The sequence below is a fragment of the Lissotriton helveticus genome, chromosome 10, assembly GCF_964261635.1.
Source record: "Lissotriton helveticus chromosome 10, aLisHel1.1, whole genome shotgun sequence".
Classification (NCBI taxonomy): Eukaryota; Metazoa; Chordata; class Amphibia; order Caudata; family Salamandridae; genus Lissotriton; species Lissotriton helveticus.
The window spans coordinates 197,139,214-197,165,662 of record NC_136071.1 but is presented as its reverse complement, the minus strand read 5'-3'; the positions used below and the strand labels follow the sequence as shown (position 1 = coordinate 197,165,662).

Sequence of the window (26,449 nt, the reverse complement as noted above, 5' to 3'; positions counted from 1 at the left end):
AGGAGCGAAGGAATATGTAAGCTGAGAGATGTGGCATAACAGAAGGATTGGTAGTGCGGGCACTGCTGCTTGGGGTATCTGCGAGATTTGTGTAAGTAAATGGAGAGGGGGAGAGAGTTGGAAGAGAGAGTGAAAGAGGCAGAAACGTGGAGAGTAAAAGAAAGAGCGAAGGAATCTGTAAGCTGAGAGATGTGGCATAACAGAAGGATTGGTAGTGCGGGCACTGCTGCTTGGGGTATCTGCGAGATTTGTGTAAGTAAATGGAGAGGGGGGAGAGAGTTGGAAGAGAGAGTGAAAGAGGCAGAAACGTGGAGAGTAAAAGAAAGAGCGAAGGAATATGTAAGCTGAGAGATGTGGCATAACAGAAGGATTGGTAGTGCGGGCACTGCTGCTTGGGGTATCTTCGAGATTTGTGTAAGTAAATGGAGAGGGGGGAGAGAGTTGGAAGAGAGAGTGAAAGAGGCAGAAACGTGGAGAGTAAATGAAAGTGCGAAGGAATCTGTAAACTGAGAGATGTGGCATAAAAGAAGGATTGGTAGTGTGGGCACTGCTGCTTGGGGTATCTGCGAGATTTGTGTAAGTAAATGGAGAGGGGGGAGAGAGTTGTAAGAGAGAGTGAAAGAGGCAGAATCGTTGAGAGGAAAAGAAAGTGCGAATCTGTAAGCTGAGAGATGTGGCATAACAGAAGGATTGGTAGAGCGGGCACTGCTGCTTGGGGTATATGCGAGATTTGTGTAAGTAAATGGAGAGGGGGAGAGAGTTGGAAGAGAGAGTGAAAGAGGCAGAAACGTGGAGAGTAAAAGAAAGAGCGAAGGAATATGTAAGCTGAGAGATGTGGCATAACAGAAGGATTGGTAGTGCGGGCACTGCTGCTTGGGGTATCTGCGAGATTTGTGTAAGTAAATGGAGAGGGGGGAGAGAAGTTGGAAGAGAGTTAAAGAGACAGAAACGTGGAGAGTAAAAGAAAGAGCGAAGGAATCTGTAAGCTGAGAGATGTGGCATAACAGAAGGATTGGTAGTGCGGGCACTGCTGCTTGGGGTATCTGCGAGATTTGTGTAAGTAAATGGAGAGGGGGGAGAGAGTTGGAAGAGAGAGTGAAAGAGGCAGAAACGTGGAGAGTAAAAGAAAGAGCGAAGGAATATGTAAGCTGAGAGATGTGGCATAACAGAAGGATTGGTAGTGCGGGCACTGCTGCTTAGGGTTTCTGCGAGATTTGTGTAAGTAAATGGAGAGGGGGGAGAGAGTTGGAAGAGAGAGTGAAAGAGGCAGAAACGTGGAGAGTAAAAGAAAGAGCGAAGGAATATGTAAGCTGAGAGATGTGGCATAACAGAAGGATTGGTAGTGCGGGCACTGCTGCTTGGGGTATCTGCGAGATTTGTGTAAGTAAATGGAGAGGGGGGAGAGAGTTGGAAGAGAGAGTGAAAGAGGCAGAAACGTGGAGAGTAAAAGAAAGAGCGAAGGAATCTGTAAGCTGAGAGATGTGGCATAACAGAAGGATTGGTAGTGCGGGCACTGCTGCTTGGGGTATCTGCGAGATTTGTGTAAGTAAATGGAGAGGGGGGAGAGAGTTGGAAGAGAGAGTGAAAGAGGCAGAAACGTGGAGAGTAAAAGAAAGAGCGAAGGAATCTGTAAGCTGAGAGATGTGGCATAACAGAAGGATTGGTAGTGCGGGCACTGCTGCTTGGGGTATCAGCGAGATTTGTGTAAGTAAATGGAGAGGGGGGAGAGAGTTGGAAGAGAGAGTGAAAGAGGCAGAAACTTGGAGGGTTTGGAAGGGAGGTTGGGAGGCAGTGAAGTGAAATGTGAGGAGGCACTCCGATTACCTCTTCAAATTGTAAAACAGAGGGAGGGCATTGCTGTGGGGAGGGGGTGTAGGAGAAATGCACACGGCGGGCAGGGGAGGGGGCGGAGCGGGGAGAGCGGCATGTGGGTGTCAAGAAGCCGGGGCCTTTGAAGTGAAGATAAGCTTCACTTCAAAAGGTGTCGGAGGAATGCGGGTGAGGGAACAGACGGCAATTGCGGCTGAGGGAACTGATGTGCACGCGCTTTTAAGCTCAATGCACATGCGCATTGAGCTTAAAAGTCACGGGCACTGCAAGGAATCGCCACGATTCCTTGCTTCTTAGTTAAAGGTTGTTTAAGCCGCAATAGGCTCGCAAGCTCGATGCGCATGCGCATCGACAGGCGAGACCTAAAAACATCCATGTTCCATCATTTTCGATGTAGGAATTTGAAAGATAATGGATGGAACTTAAAAATTAAAGAAATACATTAAATACTATAGCTTCAGCGCAATAACACACACACACCCATGTTCCATCATTTTCGATGTAGGAATTTGAATGGTAGTGGATGGAACTTAAGAATTAAAGAAATTCATGAATTATTATAGCTTCAGTGTAATAACACACACCCTAGTTCTATAATGTTTGGTTGTATTACTTTGAAGACTAATGGTTGGAACTTTACAATTAAAGAAATACATGAAATGCTATTGCCTCAATATCATAGCACAAACAGCAATGTTGACAAATTTTCAATTTTTATTTACATTCGGTTGCTCTTTCATTTTATTCCTTTCTCTGCCAAAAGCCATTTTCATTGTCTGTCTATACAGTTAGCTTTTCCATCGTATCAACTGGATAAGAGGAACACATTTCTGTGTCTGACTTCAGTCTTTCCAGGATGTGCTTTGTTTTCGCCAGTTCTGAACCATGGAAACTACAGTGTTTTATTTGCTGTCACCGAGCCTTTCATTTGATAGCTTTGTTTTTCAATTATTCATACCGCAAGCATTTCATTTTTCTTACATTTGAACTTGGCCCAGCGCTCTTAATGCAGAGATGACAAAAGAAAGATTTTTTGTTTAGTGAAGGTTTCCAGAGGAGCTTATGACTCTGCTTAACTAAGCAGTTAAGTTTGTTCAGGGATCAATGCAAGGACTCATCGTATTTCACAAACCAGATGGGCACATAGCTGGAAAATTGCAATGAACCTAAAAGGAAGTTGTGTAAAGAAAGAGGGTCATGGTGTTGGAAAAAGAAAACAATAAGTAAAGCCAACATAAATACGAAGGACTAGCTGAATAATAAGTGAATTTCTAAACCTGTGTCCCTGGTCTAAAAAATAAGTACATTTGCGTGTCCCAGGCTCAAGCCTTCGATTTGCAGAGAATTAGTAGATTCGATGTAAAGCCTTTATTTTATTTTCAAATAAAACCATTAAAGTACAAATAACATTTCCCAAAACTCATAAAAAGAAATACCTTGTCATATCGGTGTTGCATCTGACGTAGTACGACAACATTGAGTGGAATATTTTCACCATGCATTAAATGTATTAAAACTCGCGGTTGATAGATGACAAAATATAAAACAGAATATATAAAAAACAGAATATAAAGTAAAATAACGATTTACTGGCAGTAAAAACAGAATATCCCACGATTCTTAACATATTCCAAGACTCATCAGCTGCAAGATATAAGGCCAGCCAACTCACTGTAAAGTGCTAATGCGGTTGGGTAAGTTTAAACCAGACTGATAGAGTCACAAGGTTTCCTGTGCAGCTTAGTGCATTAAACTAACTCTGGTTAGAACCTATCGACAACTGATGAGGTTGCCGTGCTATGATGACCTCTGGTTAACCACTATACTCTTTAAAACAAAAACCTCTAACCACTGGTTAATTTGTAAATAAAAATAAGTGCCGGGGCTGTCGTGAGGAGGCAGCCTGCACCAGCCCATTTCTCCTGTTAGCATTGCCTAAAACAGAACCAACTACTCACAATAAAAGTGGGGAGAGGATGTAGTTAGTGGCTGGAGCTGCCGACTTCGGAGCTGGGGAACTAGGTTAGTGTCTCGGCATAAAGGAAAACGGGATGCATTTAAAAAGGAAAAATGAAACTTTGAAGTTTCATTTTTTAGGTCGAGGACCGTCGCACTGCGTGGCAGTGGGCGGAGTCCGAAGATTTTATGTTTTTTAGTTAGGGGGTGTCGTGTCCTGTGCCAATAATACACGGACACAGACTGGTGTAGTTCTCAACACTTTATTACCATGTCTATACGGGTCCCCGTCCCTACTCTAACTGCCCCTTTCCTGTACTGTCCCCTCCTCTTCCCCTCTGCCCACCTAGCTCCACCCACCCCAGCTACTGGACTGCGAACTTCATTACAGGGGGCTTGAACTCGCCCCTCTTCTCCATTGGCTGGCTTCCTAAACGGAGGCCAGCCATTGGAGGAGAGGGGCGTCACTCCCTTTAAGCCCCGTCTCTTTTGGATTCGGGCGGGCGTTTTTCAGCTTCTTTCTACCTGTGACGTCATCCGTCACTCAAACCTAAAAACACGCCCCGAATCCTAAAATGACCGTGTGTTACTACGAGGCATTTCTGCCTCGCCTCGACGAAAGATGGTTGTGCTGCTTGTTTAAGAGTAGGCTCTGGTCCATGGGACCTCTGCTTGCTCTTAAAAAATATTAAAATGTACATTCTTAAAGGGGAAGGAGTCCCCAGGGGACCCCTTCCCCATTGTGAATGGGTTACCACCAGTTTTAAGCTGGTGGTAAAGTATTACTGTTTTTCGACGGGAATTCAGTTGCAAAACAGTAATGCGTACTATATCGATTCGCTATTTGGAAGTGACGCCCTAAACACGCCCCTTCTAAATACTGACTTGCAAATGCAAAATGCGAGTCGGTAACAAGTTACTGAATCGCATTTTGCGTATTGTACATTTAAAAAAGAATTTCCCCGGCCACAAACGTTCCGATTCACAGAGACCAAAAACATGCTTTATACATCTGCCCCTAGCTCTCTAATTCCTAATATTGTTAGCTAAAAACAAAGATTTTAAATTGAATTTCCTGATTCCAGTATAGAAGCTACAAAATTGGATAAAATGCATTGTTGTTTGAGTGGATCTTCCATCACATGTGAATTTGACAGTTGCCCCAGGCAATTGTTTCAATTTTAGAAAGGCTACCAAAGCATGAGCTGCACCCTTCATAGACATGTCAAGACAAAATGATGTTGGGTGTTAGATGTAAGTGTAAGATACCTCTGGAGGTCCTCCTATTGTGCAACAAAGAGGTATCTAACAACTGAGGGTTTAGTACTATCTTTGGCACGTCTAACTTTTTCCTTTTTTAAGTAATAAATGTTTTAATGCTCTTTTACTATAGTGCATTATACTATAAAGTTAATTCTGTAATGGAGAACCATTCAACTGGGCTAGCTGTTGGAGATATACGAGAGCCACAGGAATCTCAAGGAATTGTCTAGACCTAAACAATCCCTTATAATTGCTTTGCGAATTTTGTCTATTCTTTGCTTCAAATAGAATGCCACAAATGGACGGACTTTATTGCTAGTAGATCCTCCAAATATTGTATGCCCATTTCCCTGTGTATTATATAAGCTGATGTAGATTGTGGTGTGGCAAGCAGTCGTCGAAAAAAATATTATCTTGCATTTGTAAAGTAGTGGATTCTCTGTAACCCCATAACTAATTTCCATAAGAAGCTGCAGATGCACATTTGACTCTATATATTGAGACAATCTCCCGAATTGGTTTACAGCCTAACTTAGTGGCAAACCTGCAAATGCGCCCTCAGATACGTATCATCTTTAGCCTATTATGTTCTATATGCTTGGTCCAGGAACCAGTAGAGCTACAGAGAATACACAGATAGGAAAATTAAGTGACTGTTTCAATTGGTGTGCCATTGATATAATGAACACGTAATTTACAAGCTCCCTTTCCATAGATCATCGTAAAATTTGTCATTTTTGAATTTTCACAAAAATCCCCAGAAATATGCATGACGTCTTCAAAGAATTTATTTATTTAGCAGCATGAACATTTCCATCAGAAATGTTGTTTACCAGAGTAATTATCATACATCCCAAGGAAAGCAAAGTAGATGGATAACATAAACCAGAGTGCTGAGTTATTGTACACTGGTGCTGTTGTGGGTCAATTAAACTGAAAATACAAAAAAACTTTTTTTTTAAATCTGCATTAGAGTTTTACATATGACATTCTTTGGATGCATTGAATATAATGAGTTACTCCTTTTTTCTGGTCGCATGAGGTGACTCTTCAGGGAAGTTTTAAATTAACCAAGAGGCAAGGCTTGATATCAAGACCATACTCCTGGAGTGTTACATTTTAAAACTCACATTGCAAAACTTTTGTAATCATAATATCATCTACAAAAATATCAATGCGGTAAGTATATGTATGTTATGATATATTTACCATACTTATCTCCATATGTATGTACCTTGACGACAAGTATATTTCCAGTGTACATAGGTACTTACATTTATAAACCTACCTTCATATTTTGGTAGCAAATATTCTGGCTACAATATTTTTTCCTCATTATTTTGACATAGAACTAGAGGTAGCAAGTTCCAATGAAGGCATCTTAGTAGGTGGTGAGATCGGAACCTGATTGCTACATAATCTAGGAGATTCACATTGACATTTCATAGATTATTGTTAAGGACTTGGCAAGCCAAATTGTCAGCAAGGTACAGAGAGGAAAGGCCATGAACTACTCTGAATTATAGTGTCAATAGTTTTTTGCTGCGAGCTATCCGCTCTTGTGTCGAAAAGGTGTGGTAGCGTGTGCATTGAAAGGCTCAGTATGTAGTATGAGTAGCACAGTTTGCCCATGATTATTGTTTTGACAGTGTGTAATGTGAGAGATTGGCATGGTTTTCTGTTTATTTAGTACTTGATACTGTGCTGTTGTGGAAAAGATTTGAGCCCCTTGAACTTATGTTTTTTTTTTTACAAACCCAGCACTGGAGGAGGTGTAAAGGAGTAGGCATAAGACTAAGCCCTTGGGACACCAGCTAATACAGATCTTATTGAGGATAGGTTGTATCCCTACACCACAGTGAAAGAGTAGTCAAAGAGATAACCTAAGCACTATCATAGAGTATAGGCCAGATGCCGATAACGTGAAAGCAGGAAAGTATTGTTAACTAATCTACTGTGTCAAATGCAACAGAGCAAGGAGGGTGAAGGTAGATGATAGGTGGTTGTAATGAGCTGCGGTAATTAAAGTTGGCTACATCAGAGAATTCAGTGCCTGTTGAATGGATTTCATTAAAGCCTGATTGGACCAAGAAGCTTATCAGGAGGGAGGTGTTTTGTGAGACAGTTGAAAACTGGTTATTCCATTATCTCGGAAAAGACAATGAGCTGGGATACTGAGTGATAGTGGGAGAGAAGGGATCTGCAGTAGGCTCTTTTTGTAAGTGCATAATTAAAACATTGGGGGTAGCTAGCAGATGAAAGGGAGTAGCTGATTAGTTATTTACGGCAGAGGAGAACCTGAAGGAGGAAGCCAAATGCTCGCCAAATTGTGTGCTAAAGTTATCATGTGCATTACGCAATGGATTTGCAGATTTCAGTATAGGGATAAACTGCAAAGGTGAAGTTTGTAGAGAAATCAGATAGTAAGGCTGAGTGAGATTGGGAGTGTGTGGTGAGGGAGAAGGGAGGCATTGCCCTAATTACAGTGGTGAGGATGTCTCTCTGATAGTGGTGATCTTGGAAAAAAACATTTGGTGCAAAATGTTATAAGTAAGTGAAGAATGAGTGATAGAAGACTAGGACAGAAGATTATGTTGATAGTTGTATGTTCAAGATATTGAGAATGCGTCCACCGTGACCATATGAGATTTGGTGTTGTTTCCAGCTATGGCAGTGTGCCCAAAACATCTTTGTAAAACGTCAACATTTCCTAGAGTTTTATGTTTATGCAATTAGTGAAGAAACGTCATAATTTCATTGAAAATATATCTGTGTGATGCTGAGTTGTAGGCATGACATAAGGAATAGTGTTGTCAAATTGGTCAAAGGATGTATTGTGTTACAAACGTGTGCAATTGTGCATAAGGTTGTTGAGAGCAGGAAAGGAATCAGGAGAATGATTCCTTCTTGAGATAGGAGAGGAGGTGATAGGTAAGATGGGGTGAGGGTTGTTAACAGTAGTATGTAGTATGTTATCGTAAGATGGCTAGGGGTCAAAAATTGGAGGACGTAATGGAAATTGTATTGATTCAGATGATGTCTTTGGCTCCTCCAACCTGCTTTGTAAGATACCGGAAATGGGTAAAGAGCATCCCAGGTGGGTTTCATTCCATTTCATTGATGCCCACCCCCAAATTAAAAGCTAGACACCATGAAGTGCCAAATAGGGAGAGAGCCAATAAGCTAACAATTAACAGATGGACGCATTTCTTATTTTTTGCAATTTTTTTTATATATGCTGAGCATCATATTACATTACGCAAGGTCAGGCATGGGGTGATTGCGGGATTTTCTCAGATTTACAGGATATTAAGTTGACTATGGCACTAAAACCTGGCTCCTCAGTTCCAAATTTGGCAGCTCTGACTTGTATGCCATATTGTCTCCCTCTTTACTTATCATCTCACTCTCTAGCCAGACGAGATTCGGAGGAAATTATCACCTCATCGAACTATCCAGTTATCAACTAGACCTGGTTCCTCGAAACCGCTAAATATGCCATCACCTACCTAAGCCTTTACAGGTCCAAATTCTAAATGCTTCACTTGACTAAAGCATTGTTCACACCACAGTAATGACGGAAGTAATCAGTCCGATATTTAGAACCCCAAGACTAACCCTAAGTACAACTAAAATGATTTTCACACCATCAGTTTATGTTTTGTTGCAAACATCTTGGAGAAGTACATCACCTGGGGTAACAGCCTCTTATACAACTATCAACCGGGGTTTTATTGAGGGAATAGCAATGCAAATGGTCACACCCAATGTCATAGAGGACACCTACCACACCAAAAGGTAAATACAAATTAAACGTTGCTGTTAATCCTGCTTGACATAGTTACAGCAACCAATGGGCCAGATGTACAATGCATTTTACTGGCCGCAAATGGCTGATCGGGCCATTTGTGACCAGTAAAATGCATTTTTCGATGTATAAACCCTATTTTGCAATTTGGTAACCTATCACCGACGCGCAAAAAAGGGATTGCGAGTCACTATTAGGAAGGGGTATGCCAAGGGCTTCCCTTCTAATAGTGAGAAGCAGAGGGATGTACAATTATTTTGCAACCGAATGCGGTCGCAAAACAATCGTAGTTCACCACCTACTTCAAGTCTGTGGTAAGCCAGTCGCAAACGGGAAGGGGTCCCCCAGAGACCCCTTCTTTTTTGTGAATTGTAGCAATAACGTTTTTTAAGAGCAGACAGTGGTCCCATGGACCACTGCATACCCTTAAAAAATTAAACAGAAACGTTTCATATTTCTTTTTGAAACGCATCCAGTTTTCCTTTAAGGAAAATGGGTTGCATTAAAAAAAAGAACAGTTGCTTTATTAAAGAGCAAACAGTGACATGGAGGCCTGCTGTCCCCATCACCATGGGGCCATAAATTGCAGCCTGCCTCGTAAATATTACTAATGTGTCTGAGGCAAATCAGTATATTTTTTTGAGAGTCTCTAATTGCGAGTCACAAATAAATCACAATTAGAGACTCGCAAAATGAAATGTTCGTACATCTGGCCCATTGAATAGGCTTAGCTTTGATGTCGTGCTGATTCCCCTCTTGTCGAGTTTTGATATTGTGGGGGTACTTCACCAGTGAGTCAAGTGTTATTCCTGTGATAGCTGCCAGATGGTGAAAATAAATGACTCCTGGACAAACCTTGTAAAAATACTTTTTTTGACCCACCAGGCTCAGCACTAGCCCTCACATTATTCATCTACTATATTGCACCTCTTTGGAAATTCTAATATACTCTTGGCCTCTTTTACCACAAATATGCAAATGACACACAGCTTTAGGATTAGATATGACAATTCCATCAATAACTGTAAAGAATACCTTTCCAAAAAACAAAATTGGAAGACCAGAAGGAAACTGAAAATGAATCAAAACAAAACTGAATTCCTGTTATGAGTTCCAGCCCTGGAAGCAACATTGTAAAAAGGAGGCTCTTTCCCTCAAAGAAGCAGGTTTTCGCTTTGAGGTGCTGCACTATGGATCGGCAAATCTGTAGGTTTAGTATTAGAAACTGAAATAAACCTAAGTATTAGAAACTGAAATAAACCTAAGCGCCCACTTCACGCTATTGATAAAAGGGGCTCAACACCCGCTAAGACCCATTAAATTGGTACAAGATTTTTTCGTAAAGACGATTTTAAACAGTTTGTGTTTTGGCTGGCCACCTTGAGACTGGAATATAGTATCTCTGTCGTCAGCGGCCTCCCCAGCAACCGCTCAGCCCCACCCAAAGTTGCCTTGGCTTGCATGCAACTAACCGAAACCCTACAAGTGGGAAGAGGATGTGGCATAAGGGCCCGATCGGCCGACTTGGAGCTGGGTACCCAGGTTCGAGTATCGGCATTGGGTCAACATTCTGTGATTCTGGGCAAATCCCTTAATCTCCCCATGCCTAACAAAAATTAATGTGTCCATCTGTAACGAATACTGGTTCTCATGTAAAGCGCTCTGATACCCGATGTCTTGGGTCTAGTTCGCGCTATATAAAAACTTTTTTTAAAACTTTTTTTAAAAACTGGAGAAGTATTTTATGTGCCTGGTTTGAGGAAGTGTGCTCTGGAAAATGTGAACAGCTCCAAAGGCGGCCTATCATTTTTCCCCTCTAGCCTGTTTTTTTCCACGAAATGTATTCCTTGCAAGCATCAAATATGACCTTGCCTTCTGATCTTATTAAAAACAGGGCAAAATATAACCTACTCCTGAAACTTCTGGCCTCCTCCTGGTGGGCTCCTTTTCATTCTCTTGAAACAACTCGCAGCTACCCCTCATAATTCCTTAATGCTTGTAGCTCCTTGAAACCCCACCCCTTGGCCAAATACATGGACCTCTGGCCTACTAAATTGTAATTGGATTATTGGAACCTATTTTGTTGTATTCCGTCATCATCTGCCTATTAGCTACCAAAATGTAGCAATACCAACAAAAATAATAATAACAACAATAATAATTCTTGCTGAGGATTGTAGTAAAACTGTAATGTTGATTATTTTGCCACATCTATTATTCAATTGCCCTAGATCACTTTATATCTTAAAATTGTTTTTGTACTGCATAAATTTTATTCAATTTAAAACGCTCACATTTTCGCCTGGATTATGTCTGTGCTGTATAAGAAACGATATAAATAGATAAAATACTAGTAAAAAAGATCTGGTATAAACCTGAAAAAAATAGCTGTCGTAAGGGAAACCAGTGGGAGAGTTTGGGCGCCAGGCTAAGCCTGAGACATGCCTCGGGTTTCCAAATGATTTTTTAGGTCTCTACTAATCCATCCCGCAGGGATGAATAGGCGAGATTATAGTAAGGAGTCTGAAAAGTCTACCTAGCTGCGGATCGCGTACAGTTCATGTGAGCACGTGCACAGGAATTCGCTCCCCTACCCCTCTCACAAAGCAAGAAAAGACAAGAACATCAAAGCGACCGCGGCCGCTCTTTCCATTCACGCGCTCTGCAGGTCACCATTTGCCAGCATGCGGCCGCTAGCGCTTTCATCCCTATCACTCCCCCCTCTCCTACTTCCCCTCCCACCTCCCAAACAGCATCGAGCCGCGAAGACTTGAAGGGAATCCGCTCCCCGCCATATACTTCACGCTTGTTTTCGTTGGTTTTCAGCTCAGCCCGACTCCAGCGCGTGCTCAGTGACACAAAATGGTTTCACTTGTGTAGAAAATGACGCTTCAGCAGTCTGGATTACCAACATTTATCAATTTTAGTCCGAGCAAAATATTTATAGAACACACATAAAATTGTATACGCACAAGGTCCTCATTACGAACGGACCGGTTTTGGTGCAGTATTTATTGCACCTAAAAACTAACAACACTGTTGGTTAAGTCATAATTAGCATCAATTACAAGTTTATCCTCTAAAATTGGGCTTCATAAGTATATTTTGGGCCGCACCAAAATCCGCTTGTTTTTTAAGTTTGCAAAGCTCATTACTTAATAGTGTTCCTCTATAAACGGTTAACACACGCACTCACAAACAAACGCACTCACAAACACATGCACTCACAAACACATGCACTCACAAACACACGCACTCACAAACAGGGTAGCACTTTGATGTCCCACTTGTTTGACAGATTCTTTGGAAGAGACTGATGATTATGCATGGCGAAGATGTGGTGTCATATCAGAGCTAAATATACAAACAATATCCGGGCAACCTCCTCATCAGCAGTAAATCAGCAAAGCTTCTCCCATTTAACATCGGAGCACTACATTCTCACAGAAAGAGCAGGTGTTGTGGTCTTTCTGAAACTCTAAAGGTGATTGTAAACCTGCAGGCTTTGCTAGAGCTCACGTGCACACATTTCCACATTTATTGCAGAGCTTATACGATAAAGGTTGCAGGTTGGGGTGCTCCTTTCAGCAAGGCTTTAAGTGGGTGAACTGGGGGGGGGACTCTTAAAGTGGCGTGGTCAATGTAATTAAGGGCGTGGCTTAAATAAAATCTGGCCTTACACATATCTAACGCCCTCACTCTATCTATCGCCCTCACTCTATCTATCGCCCTCACTCTATCTATCGCCCTCACTCCATCTTTCATCCTCACTCTCTCTATCACCCTCACTCTATCTATCACTCTATTTATCACCCTCACTCTATCTACCTATCTATCGCCCTCACTCTATCTATCGCCCTCACTCTATCTATTGCCCTCACTCTATCTATCGCCCTCACTCTATCGCCCTCACTCCATCTATCGCCCTCACTATATCTATCACCCTCACTCTATCTATCGCCCTCACTATTTCACTCTATCTATCTATCGCCCTCACTCTATCTATCACCCTCACTCTATCTATCACCCTCTATCTATCGCCCTCACTCTATCTATCTATCGCCCTCACTCTATCTATCTATCTATCCTGTCACTCTATCTATCGCCCTGACTCTATCGCCCTCACTCTATCTATCGCCCTCACTCTATCTATCTGTCGCCCTCACTCTATCTGTCGCCCTCACTCTATCTATCTATCTGTCGCCCTCACTCTATCTATCTATCGCCCTCACTCTATCTAACTGTCGCCCTCACTCTATCTATCGCCCTCACTCCATCGCCCTCACTGTTCTTTTCTCCCGTGCTGATCTGCTGTTCTCTTCCACCCGCCTCCTTCTTTAACTCCCTGTTCTCTTCTCTTGTGCTGATCTGCTGCTCTCTTCCACCCGCATCCTTCTTTAAATCCCTGTTCTCTTCTCCTGTGCTAATCTGCTGCTCTCTTACACCCGCCGCCTCCTTTAACTCCCTGTTCTGTTCTCCCGTGCTGATCTGCTGCTCTCTTCCAACCCGCCTCCTTCTCTAACTCCCTGTTCTATTCTCTTCTCCTATGCTGATCTGCTGCTCTCTTCCACCCCACCTCCTTCTTTAACTCCCTGTTCTCTTCTGCTGTGCTGATCTGCTCCTCTATTCCACCCACCTCCTTCTCTAACTCCCTGTTCTCTTCTCCTGTGCTGATCTGCTGCTCTCTTGCACCCCACCTCCTTCTTTAACTCCCTGTTTTATTCTCCTGTGCTAATCTGCTGTTCTCTTCCACCCCCCTCTTTCTCTAACTCCCTGTTCTCTTCTCCAGTGCCGATCTGCTGTTCTCTTCCACCCACCTCCTTTTTAACTCCCTGTTCTCTTCTCCTGTGCTGATCTGCTGCTCTCTTCCACCCCACCTCCTTTTTTTAACTCCCTGTTCTCTTCTCCTGTGCTCATCTGCTGCTCTCTTCCACCCGACTCCTTCTTTAACTCCATGTTCTCTTCTGCTATGCTGTTATGCTGCTCTCTTCCACCCACCTCCTTCTCTAACTCCCTGTTCTCTTCTCTTCTCCAGAGCTGATCTCCTGTTCTCTTCCACCCGCCTCCTTCTCTACCTCCCTTTTCTCTTCTCCTGCGCTGTTCTGCTGCTCTCTTCCACCCCACCTCCTTCTTTAACTCCCTGTTCTCTTCTCCTGTGCTAATCTGCTGCTCTCTTCCACCCCACCTCCTTCTTTAACTCCCTGTTCTCTTCTGCTGTGATGATCTGCTGCTCTCTTCTACCCACCTCCTTCCCAAATCCCTTTTCTCTTCTTTTCTCCCTCCGCTGATCTGCTGCTCTCTTCCAGCCCGCCTCCTTCTTTAACTCCCTGTTGTCTTCTGCTGATCTGCTGCTCTCTTCCACCTCGCCTCCTGCTCTAACTCCCTGTTCTCTTCTCCTGTGCTAATCTGCTGCTCTCTTCCATCCCACCTCCTTCTTTAACTCCCTGTTCTCTTCTGCTGTGCTGATCTGCTCCTCTCTTCCACCCACCTCCTTTTTTAACTCTCTGTTCTCTTCTCCTGTGCCGATCTGCTGTTCTCTTCCACCCGCCTTCATTCTTTAACTCCCTGTTCTCTTCTCCTGAGCTGATCTGCTGCTCTCTTCCACCCCACCTCCTTCTTTTACTCCCTGTTCTCTTCTCCTGTGCTGATATACTGCTCTCTTCCACCCCACCTCCTTCTTTAACTCCCTGTTCTCTTCTCCTTTGCTGATCTGCGGCTCTCTTCCACCCCGCCTCTTTCTTTAACTCCCTGTTCTTTTCTACCGTGCTGATCTGCTGTTCTCTTCCACCTGCTTCCTTCTTTAACTCCCTGTTCTCTTCTCCTGTGCTGATCTTCAGCTCTCTTCCACCTCACCTCTTTCTTTAACTCCCTGTTCTCTTCTGCTGTGCTGATCTGCTGCTCTATTCCACCCGCCTCCTTCTTTAACTCCCTGTTCTGTTCTCCCATGCTGATCTGCTGCTCTCTTCCACCCCGCCCCCTTCTCCAACTCCCTGTTCTCTTCTCCTGTGCTGATCTGCTGTTCTCTGCCACAGCCTCCTTCTCTAACTCCCTGTTTTCTTCTCCCTTGCTGATCTGTTGTTCTCTTCCACCCACCTCTTTCTCTAACTCCCTGTTCTCTTCTCCTGTGCTGATCTGCTGCTCTCTTCCACCCGCCTCCTTCTTTAACTCCCTGTTCTCTTCTGCTGTGCTGATCTGCTGCTCTCTTCCACATACATCCTTCTCTAACCGCACACACACATACAACCACACACACACACACACACATACAACCACACATACACACACAACCCCACAAACACACACAACCACACACACACAACCACAAACAACCACACACACAACCACACATACAACCACAACCACACCCACACACACAACCACACCCACACAACCACACACACAACCACACACACAACCACACACAACCACAAACGCAACACACACACAGCCACACACAACCACACACACCCACACACAACCACACACACAACCCCACACACAACCACAAACACACAACCACACACCCAACCACACACACGCACAACCACACCCAACCACACACACAACCACAAACACACACACAGCCACACATACAACCACACACAACCACACACAACCACACACACAACCACACACCCAACCACACACAACCACACACACAACCACACACACATACAACCACACACACACAACCACACGCACACAGAACCACACACACACAACCACACACATCTATCTATCGTCCCCACTCTATCTATCTATCTGTCACCCTCACTATATCTATCTATCTGTTGCCCTCACTCTATCTATCTATCGCCCTCACTCTATCTATCTATCTATCTATCTATCTATCTATCTATCGCCCTCACTCTATCTATCTATCTATCTATCTATCTATCTATCTATCTATCTATCTATCTATCTATCTATCTATCTATCTATCTATCTATCTATCTATCTATCTCCCTCACTCTATCTATCTATCTATCTTTTTATCTATCTATCTATCTATCGCCCTCACTCTATCTATCTATCGCCCTCACTCTATCTATCTATTTATCTATCTATCTATCTATCTATCTATCTATCTATCTATCTATCTATCTATCTATCTATCTATCACCCTCACTCTAGTTATCTATCGCCCTCTATCTATCTATCGCCCTCTAGCTATCTATCGCTCTCACTCTATCTATCTATCTATCTGTCGCCCTCACTCTATCTATATATCTATCGCCCTCACTCTATCTATCTGTCTATCTATTGCCCTCACTCTATCTTTCTATCTATCGCACTCACTCTATCTATCGCCATCACTCTATCTATCGATCGCCATCACTCTGTCTATCTATCGCCCTCACTCTATCTATTGCCCTCCCTCTATCTATCTATCTATCTATCTATCTATCTATCGCCCTCCCTCTATCTGTCTATCGCACCACCACAGCATCACTCATGGGCACCACAGCATCACTCAGGGGCACCACAACATCACTATGCGCTACCACAGCATCACTGAACGCCACAGCATCACTCGTCGCCACCACAACATCACTCAGCGCCACCACAGCATCAATCTGTGCAACGATTCAACAAGAACTGGTTCAAATATGTTCTCTCAATGTTTCAAGCGTTATTACAAATGTCACAAAAAGATGTTAATATTTCACTTCTGTTCTTGGATTTTCGTCACAATAAAATACACTGAACATAATCTTCACAAAAGTTATTTACAAAAGTTCAAGCTATTGCCATTATAAATTACAATAACTTTTATTTAAGTATTAATTATTTAAAAAAATTAAAAGCCATTGTTATTTGTAATATCAATACATCTAAGTCACGTAAATACAAAACATGTTGCATTACAAATGCTATAGGTGTCACATTTGCAAAAGTGAAAAGTATTGGCATTGTAAATGACAAAGCTATTAATGTCCCTATTTTCAAAACCAACACATAAATAAAAAAATTGTCATTTACAATACCAATAGCTCAAACTTTCCTAATGCGAGACCTATTGCATTGCAAATGCTTGTTTCTTTGAGCAGCACAAACGTGGGAACCCGGAAGGTCTCCACTCTGTGCTGGGACAAGGCCCAAAGGTGCAGGAAGGCCGGCCATTCGATCAGGAGTACAGGGGTAAATCCCTAGCCTTACCCTATTGTCTATCGCCATTGCTGTTGATATGGTAACCAGGGAGATCTTTGATTTCTGCCCCAGTCACGTGCATTTACGCCATCTCTGGAAGCCGGGGACGCTTTGGTGCTCAGGGTAAACAGGCAGGCCTCGTGTTTGTCTTGCCTGCTCTCTGCCTGTCAGTTCTGATCTCTCGTGGTGTGTCACAGCTGTCGCCTGCCGTCAGTGACATCCCCTCCTCCTCCCCGGCGCCCTCTTTGAGGATGGCTGATTGCGCACGCTCGCTTTCTATTTTTATTTGACCCGAAGCCAGTTGCATATTTTTCAGTCGCCCTAAGAACGGGCTGGCGCGGCTTCTGTTCCATCAGACTGGCCCGCTGGAGTGAGGAATATTTAACGGCGGCTACCGCTTCCACACTGTGAAATCCTCTTCCAACGTTTAGGTCATAAATTGGCCTTTTTGATATATTCCATCTCCCGGTGCCAGACAAATCCCCATTATTGGGCAATTTAGAGGTAGGCCTGCCTTCAGGCTTCATAGGCCACCTGACGTCACATTCTTTCCGAGTGGAAATACTGTTCTGATGTGATGTGCTAAATGTTTATTTATAGTTTTCTCTTTTGCTGTCTCGAGCGTTGATGCTTTGTCACAGAATGTGTTTTTAATCGACGTAAAATGTTTACTATAAAATGATAATACAAGAAAGCGTGCACTCGTAGCCAATCTACGCCCCTGTTTGAATTGATTGCCTTCGCCTTCTCACCGAGCCTAATCTTGAATGTCCAGACATCTGATTTCCCCCGAGGCTGGACATGCTAATGTGAGAGTTATTACCGTGCAGCGTTCTGTAGACAGCCATTTCTGTGCTCTTTATGCCTATCAATAGCCTCCAGCTTTCCTAAACCACAGATAGGCCTTTCTGAATCTCCTAACAGGGAGGGGGCGGCTCCTCAGAGGTACCTTACCAGAATAAAGAGTTTTAACTATTGTTTTACAAAAATATGGTTTCCAGAATACTGGCTACCAAAATAATGTGAAGGTAAATATACACAGCAGAGATTCATAATAATTAACTCCCCATATACGTACCTTGCAGTGCATAATTTGAGCCGGTGGTTTCCTGGGGGCACTTAATTGTCAACACCGGCACTTTTAGTGCGCTTTTCGTGAGCACCTGTTAAGGACACATTAATTTTTCATTTTTTGTAGGCTCGGGGAGATTAAGTGATTTTGCCCAGAATCACAGGATGTTGAGCCTATGCCGAGACTTGAACCTGGGTCCCCAGCTCCAAAGTATGCCGATCAGGCCCTTATGCCACATCCTCTCCCCACTTGTAGGATTTTGGTTAGTTCTGTAATAGGAGCAATGGTCTGGTGGAAGCTGCCTCCTGACGAGAACCCAGGCACTTATTTTTTCACAAATTAACCACTGGTACCTTGACGATATACGTATCTTTGTGGCACGTACAAGCGGGCTTAACTATAGTAAATCTATATTGCCCTATGTCCACTTACCTTCCCAGTATTTTGGCAGTCGGATACTCTGGCTATGATATTTTCGCACTAACGTCATCCCAGTCCATCGTTATGTTGCACACCACTCACCTTAGTTTACTCTAGAACCAGTCATTATGATATTTTTGCATCACAATATTTTTGTGTTTGGTATTCTGACATACAATTCATTCCAGCCTGTATCCCTGTCACTCTTGGAATGTCTCATCCAAATTGTTGTGCAACTGTCACTTGGTTAGTTAGGTACAGTTAATATCCAGGGATGTGCTAGACGGACACAGGGCTATATTTGCTAAGCAAATTGACACTGGTATTTTCTGCTTGGCTTTGCCATATTATGGCGGAATAATTAATTTGCTTTGACACCTAGAAGACGGCGAGCCCCCGTGTCTAGAGCACAGCATCATGGGATATTTATTTGTCATGCTTTCCAGAGATGCTGTCATATGTTAAAGTCGGTGCATAGTTCGGGGTGAAATGAGAAGCAAAGAATGTTTAGGGCTGGTGGCAGGAAAGCATCGGACGGGCACAGAAATAGAATGCAAACTAAAGTGAGTAAGTACTTAGGCTACAGAATTACTTGCAAAGAAAAACATCACAAACATGGAAATGAAATCCATGCATTTACTTTTATAGCAAAGACTGTTAGTTCCCTTATGTTAGACCTGACCCTTTTTTCAGGGTTATCCCCAAAGTTTCGCCTTCTTCCTCCCATTTTCTCGGACCTGTTTTTGTCGGCTATATGACTTTGGGCACTTTACCTCCTCTTCTAACCAGGTGCTAAAGTGCATATACTCTCTGTCTGAATTGTATTGGTGGTTAGTTTATCCATGATTGTCATATTTGATTTACTGGTAAGTGGTAAGTCCCTAGTCAAGTGCACTGGGTGAGCCTAGGGCCTCTAAATCAAATGCTACTAGTGGGCCAGCACCACTGATTATGCCACCCACAGCTAAGACAGCGTTGTGATTGTTCAGGGGATTCTGGGAGGATGTGCGTTTCCTGCAGAAGGAGGACGGAGGAAGAAGAGGCGGCGGCTGGTGGTCGGCAGTATAGGCAAGTGCTTTTTAAAATGTATTTTTATTTCCCACCACCTCCCTCTGTCCCCCCTGCCTCACCACCCCTGTTTGGTAACAGCCGCTAGTGGATTACTAGTGTGCTGGGGGAATTGGGTGGAGTTAATAGGTCTCCCAGGGGATTTCCTGCTCCCCGGGGATTATGAGATGGAGGCTAATGTGGGCTCTTAACTGACCAGGTCTACCGCAATTGCATCACCCTTTTGCCACCCCAGCATCCCATCCTTACTTAGCAGAGGTTCGAGAGGCCGCTTTCCGAGGTGGGCATAGCGTCATCCTACTGGTACTATCACTGCCTCTGCCACCGCTTTGTAAATGCTACTTGGTTGGCAGGTGGGGGAACCATGGTGCTCCCGCCCAGCAAAAAGGTATAAACGGCCCTAAAGGGTTTTGTTTTACATGGATGCCCAGGAGCTCAAAGTACGTATTTATGTTTATTTGTTGATTAATTAAAATCATACAGACAAAATCATCAAGAGTTAAATGCAAATTGCATTGGTGAGATAATTCAGAACAAAAAGAAATCCGCAACTGGCAGCCCTAGAATACAGGCATTTTAAAGCGCTTCATCATGGTAAGTTGGCAAATTGACCAGTATGACCAGGAAAGCACGTGGCCACTCAAACATTCACTCACATTAGAGTCCTCGTCAAAAAACAGACATTCTATTCATAAAAGACAGCATTATTTCATGTGACGAAATCCTGATTAATTAAAAGACAATATAAAAGTATACATACTTTTTATTAAAATGCTTCAATTAATTCTCTCCTATCAAGCCTCATACTAGCACGATAAAAAAATGTCACCAAACTACTGAGTATAACAGTGTCCTGATTATTAAAACTGAAACAAATTGCTCTTGGATAGTTCCTAATTCCTGTTTTAAATGTGTGGCGAGAGCAGTTTCCTACGTATCTCCTGGTGATTAGGGTAGTAGCAGAAAATGTGGACCTGCTACTAATATTTCCAATTTGCACAGTCTGCATTTGCCACCACAACAGATAAAACAATCTCAATTTGCCTCATCTCTTTAATGAGACTCTGAGTAAAACTTATTAACATAATTTTACGTGCTATTTCTCAATTCATGGACTGAGACATCTATTCTGTTTGCTGAAGACTCATAAGATTGTAAAATCCAACGGGCATATTCTTTGTACAAGAAACCCTGCAAATCTGCCACCAAAGATTTCATTCTCAATTGCGGTCTGACTAGGGGCCATATATAGGTAAATACTATTTACAGATTCTAAAATACCAAATTTTACTGATTCGGTATTTCAGAGTCGGTAAATGGTATGTAGGTATTGATTCGGTAAATTTTACCGAATCGGTAACATTCGGTAATTACCGATTCGGTATTTACCGATTCGGTAATTCCCATTCATTCCTAGACGTCACCCAGCCAGAAAATGCCAATCTCATCCCATTCACTACAAAGCCCAGCCAACTGCCCACCCATAGGGCAGTCTCCAGGGCAGTCTCCAGCATCCCCCACTGGTCCCACCCAGTACACCACAGCACTGCATTCCAGGCCAGTATGACAGGCTTGGTCATCTCTGGAAGTGAGTGGAGGATCTGGGTACCGTACAGCATACCCATGAAGTCATCAAGGCATATCAGTGACAGCTCCATTCTGTCTGCTGGGTGTGCCCAACCCTGATCAGCCAATTGTTCACCACTAAGATGTGACCCGCACACTAATATGGGTGGATGTCAGATATGGCTAGACCTCCATCATAGATAGATCAGACCCATCTTTCACAGGAGATCTATGGGGCTTTATTAGCCTAAAGTAATTTTCACACCCGGGAAGCCAAAATTGCAAACCACTGGCTGGGTAGGGAGAGAGGAAAAGTTTGGACAATGTACAGGAGTTGCGGGAAGAACATCATTTTTTTTAGAAGGCCACCCTTCCCAGTATATTAAGGGGCAGTTTAGCCCACGTATCAAGATCCGCCTGAATTGTGCGAGCGAGGGGCCGATATTGAGGCTGAAGGCTCTGCAGCTCTGATCTTATGGAGGCTTTCTGAAACAGCTTGGGAAGTTATGTTCTGGGAATCTGGTTCTACAAAACTACTAATGGTAGAAAAAAGTGTGAGGTTACTGTAGAACTCAATTATGCATGTATCTTTTTTCTATAGTATTGGTGTAGAGCAGTTAAACATGTTCAACCCATTTTGCCAAATTTACACTATTCCTAATGATGGAGCTACAAGTTCCATCTAACGCATTAATGGAATCACAGAATTTCTTTTGATCGATTTAATTTATTGATGTGTAACCATTGAAACTTTTTTTGTTCCATTATTTCCACCAATCATTTCTTTTTTTACACTTTTCTCGGGATTTTTATATTATTGGGAACATCTAACTTCCTACCCTGGTGTAAAACAAGCCTCTTTTTGCGCACTTACCTGCTTTCTCCACTGTTACAATGATTCTGATAGAGTATAATTGTGATTTGATTTCCTAGTCAGTTGCATTATGTTTTGTTACATCATTCGTAGAGAGATGCTCAGATAACTCAGTTCTCCCAGGTGGTAATGAGATCAGTCTGATCTGTGGTTTTGTTGGGGGTGGGGGGGTTGTACGGTTAAGAAGCTGTCAGGCCACTACCCAAAATCCTACTTGCTGATCTACTTATTACTTTCAGTTTTTCTAAACTCATTTCTATACCACAATATTTCACATTTTCATTCAATATGCTTTTAAGGGAAAATGATCACTTCCCAGTCTAGTTTTGAATCCCTATAGTATTTAAACAGAGGTAATGTCAATAATAGACAGCTCAGAACAGCTTATGTACTCTTAGAAATATTGGTGTAGTGGCATGGGGCATCTCAGATCATTCATTAACACCTCTCATATTAAGTGCACGTATTGTATCAATAACTGTTTCTTCTGACGCATCTTTTTTTTGGAGTGCTACTTGACTTTAGTTTATGCCTTATTGTGCGTCAATTAAACCAAGGCGATAAGAGTGAGAGGTAGATTAAAGTCTCCTACCATGATTACATCTTTGTTTCGTGTCTGTATGTTATGCCTTCTATGGAAGATTGAAAGGATTCCATTATTGACCATTTGATTCCCTTATAGATGTTTAAATAACTTTTTATTATGATAACAGAAGGCCCCATAGCGCCCCAGCTCCAATCACGTATCAGGATTGAAATTTGTATTTATCTGTGACAAAGGATGCACCTTTGTGTTTGTGGCTGTTCATTTGTATATAGCAAGCCACCAGAGGGTCTGTTATATTTCTGTTATTTTTGTTGTTGCTGCAGAAAAGTATTGAAACCCCAAAATGGGAGGGATTCCAGGCAACACATTTTCTGGACGCTGCAATTGTTTCATTTTGCCAGGAAACTCAGTATGTCATGAGACTGTTAAATTGTCCATAAGCCATCTATGTTACAATAGATCCATTTAGAAAGACGCCATTTTACCTCTAAAGAAATTAATGTTCTTGACCATGGGTTAGGCATGTAATCTTGTGTCCGTAGAGCACTTGTGACCAAGCCCTAATCCTGTTATTTTATTTCAGTAATAAAGTTGTTATTTCTCACTAGGCAGCGTTTGCCACAATTATATATGTTTATTAAAAGTGGGGTAATTACCATGCAGGGTATTTGCCACTTGGGGTCAGAGTGCATCCTTTTATATGGAGTGGCTAATAGTACAGGTAGCTTTGTTTAGCACTGACAGTATAGTTGGATTTTGTTCTGGAGATGCCCCAATCCTGAAATAACTCCTTTATTTTCTAAAAAACGAGCTCTGTTTTGCGCATAAATACTGTTATACTTGCGTTTATAAGCAGGTTACTTAGTTTCCGCCACCGAGGGGGGTAGCCACTGTGGTTGCTTCTCCTTAGTCGCCATGCTCCTGGCGCATTGTTTGGGTGGTGTTGGACCTGGGCCTCTTGGCAGGGTCATCCCTAAACTTTTTGCCTTCCTCCAATACTCTCTCTGACCTGTTTTTGTTGGTTTAATGACTCTGGGCACTTTACCACTGCTGACCAGTGCTAAAGTGCATATGCTCTCCCTGTGAAAAGTGTACATGTGATTGATGTCCATGATTGGTTCATTGGATTTACTGTTAGTCCCTAGTAAAGTGCACCAGGAGTGCCAGGGCTTGTAAATGCCAACACTGCTAGTGGGCCTGCAGCGCTGGTTGCGCCACCCACAGAAGCAGCCTTAAAATGTGTCTAGGGTCTGCCATTGCAGAACCTGCGTGCAGTCTGGGACTTGACCCTGGCTGATAAGGAACAGCGCCTACAGAGTGCATAACGATACCTTGAAGAGCCTGACCCCCCTTTTTGTGTGAAAAGGAACTTAAAGAACTGTTTGGGAATAACACTAAACAAAGATTGCTGATTGCTAAGAAAGAACTGTGGCAACTTAACCTAAAGTACACTGGAACCGTTTTAAGTGAACCAAGACTGTATTTACAAGCCTGCTTGAAATTTATATAAAGAAGATATATTTTTACAAATACAGTTTGGTGTCATTATGTGGTGGGTTGGTGGTGATGGTGTAATGTTGCAAATGTTTAACCCTACATGCCCCAGAGATTAGCCTAAGACTGCTTAAGCCACACTACCTAGAGGGTAAGCAGAGGTTGTCTTGAAGGTAACCCTCAGCCCTGACGAGGAAGAGAGAGGCCCTGCTTGTCGCCAGTGCTGCACTGCGCCAACCAGAGACTCCCCCTTCCTACAGGTGGGGTGGGTGGGTTGGGGTTGTGGGTGGATTGGGTAGGGTTTGTGGTTTTATTTTCATGTCTGATCCCTTTCGTGTCTTTCCCCTTGTTTCTTTCCCTTCTTCACCTCTTGTCTCCGTATCCTTGCAGCAGCGTACTACACACTGATAAGGTTGAGAATGCTCTTTGTACACATGGGTGCGTCCGCTCATACTGCTCACGGGCCTGTAGCTACGCTTACGAAAGGGTAATATTGTTATACAGACCGCAGACTACGCTTACCATGCTGACCACAAGATCACTTATCTTCCCTTTCGATGGCAGCGGCTAAGCAGACTATAAAAATAATATCACTCAACGTCAAGGGTATCAACCACCCAATCAAAAAGAGGAAAATCCTGGATTATTTATATAAACAGAAGGGTGATATTATATTGCTCCAAGAAACTAAAATAGACTCACCACAATTCAATTCTATGAAAAACAAACAATATAGTGAGGCGATTGGGCCTGACACCCTAGGCAAAAAGAATGGGGTCCTCACTCTTATTGCGAAGCGAGCCAATATAGATGTTTTATACAATAGTGCAGACGCTAAGGGTAGATGGGTCTCCACTAAGCTAACAAAGGGTGGGAAGGAGTTCTACGTGACCAACGTTTATTCCTCCAATAAAGATGACCAAGAGTTTTGGAAGGAACTTAGCGACCACATTGATACAATTCCAGACACCGCATTACATATCCTGGGTGGTGACCTAAATATTCCTATGGATCCTCTGTTAGATAGAAACTCGCGTTGTTCGTTTAGGCAGACCAACTCACATAAAGCACTTCTTAATCTCTGCACTCATTTTAATCTAGTTGATTCATGGAGGCTGATGAACCCTACAGACAGAGATTATACCTTTTACTCCCCGCCACATGGTTCATACTCACGCATAGATTACTTACTCACTTCTGCTCACTCTAAGGGGGACATTGAAAACACCTCCATTGAAGCGCCGTGATTTCCGATCACTCATGCATTATGATGCCTCTGGCTTTACACAATATGGGCAAGAGAACGACCTTGTGGAGATTCAACAACGCGGTACTGAAAAAGGAGGCACACAGGGTGGCCATAGAAACAGCAATTACTGATTATCTTTACCACAATAAAAAATGTGACACCACAGACCTTACAAGGTGGGAAGCTCTTAAAACGACACTCAGAGGGGTAATAATCAAAATACGTGCAGCCATGAATAAGGATGCGAACTCCGCCCTATCACGGCTAGAAGAAGAGATATCTGCCCTTGAAAAACGCCATATAATCTCTAAGGACCCCACAGTCCTTACAGATTTAATGAACAAAAAATACGAATATAACAAAATCATTAGCGAGAGGGCAGGAGTCTGGCTTCAACATCATAAAAACTTTAGGTTGTGCAACACTAACAAAGCGGGTAAAAGCCTTGCCTCATACTTAAAATTTAAACTTCAACAATCATCTATCAAATGCATAGTTGACAAATTAGGAACAGCCCACTCGGATCCAAACAAAATTGCCGACTTATTCAAGGATTTCTACAATGACCTTTATAGTAAAAACAAAGACATCAATAGTTCAAAGCTAAGGCCATACCTTGATAAATGTAAACTTCCGGCTCTCACAGACCAAGATCAAATCGCGCTCAACCGTCCCATTTCTGTAATGGAAACCATACAAGCCGTTAAATCCCTCAAGACTGGGAAAGCTCTGGGCCCTGACTGGTTCAGTGCCACTTTTTATAAGAGCTTTTCGTCCGTATTGACGGAACCACTCAAAGATCTTTATGAACAATTCAACACAAGTGGTAAAGTACATGGCACGCCGGCAGAAGCCATTATTGCGGTTCTACCAAAATAGGGGAAAGACCCGTCCACCCCTAAGAATTACAGGCCGATATCACTCATCAATCTTTATTGCAAGATCTACGCGATGGTATTGGCAAGAAGGATTCAATCGGTCCTGCCCCAACTGATACATCCTTCACAGGTAGGGTTCCTCAAAAACAGACTATCGAGTGATAATACTCGAACCCTTGCGCACATCCTAGAAAGGGCGAAGATGACCAATTCCCCCACTGTGGCCGTGACCCTAGATGCTGAGAAGGCCTTCGATAAGGTTGACTGGGCCTA

The 26,449-nt window shown here is 42.9% G+C and overlaps 2 protein-coding genes across 4 annotated transcripts in view; one reads left to right on the top strand and one right to left on the bottom strand.

Annotated features, from left to right (window-relative positions):
• The window catches only part of KNOP1 (lysine rich nucleolar protein 1), a 386,483-nt gene extending 369,328 nt beyond the window's left edge, over positions 1 to 17,155 (bottom strand). The window contains exon 1 of the mRNA XM_078665100.1: positions 17,018 to 17,155. The gene's annotated coding sequence lies outside the window, so the exon portion shown is untranslated. The remainder of the gene's footprint in view (positions 1 to 17,017) is intronic.
• IQCK (IQ motif containing K) overlaps positions 1 to 26,449 on the top strand; it is a 632,757-nt gene that overhangs the window by 295,514 nt on the left and 310,794 nt on the right. The window lies entirely within an intron of this gene.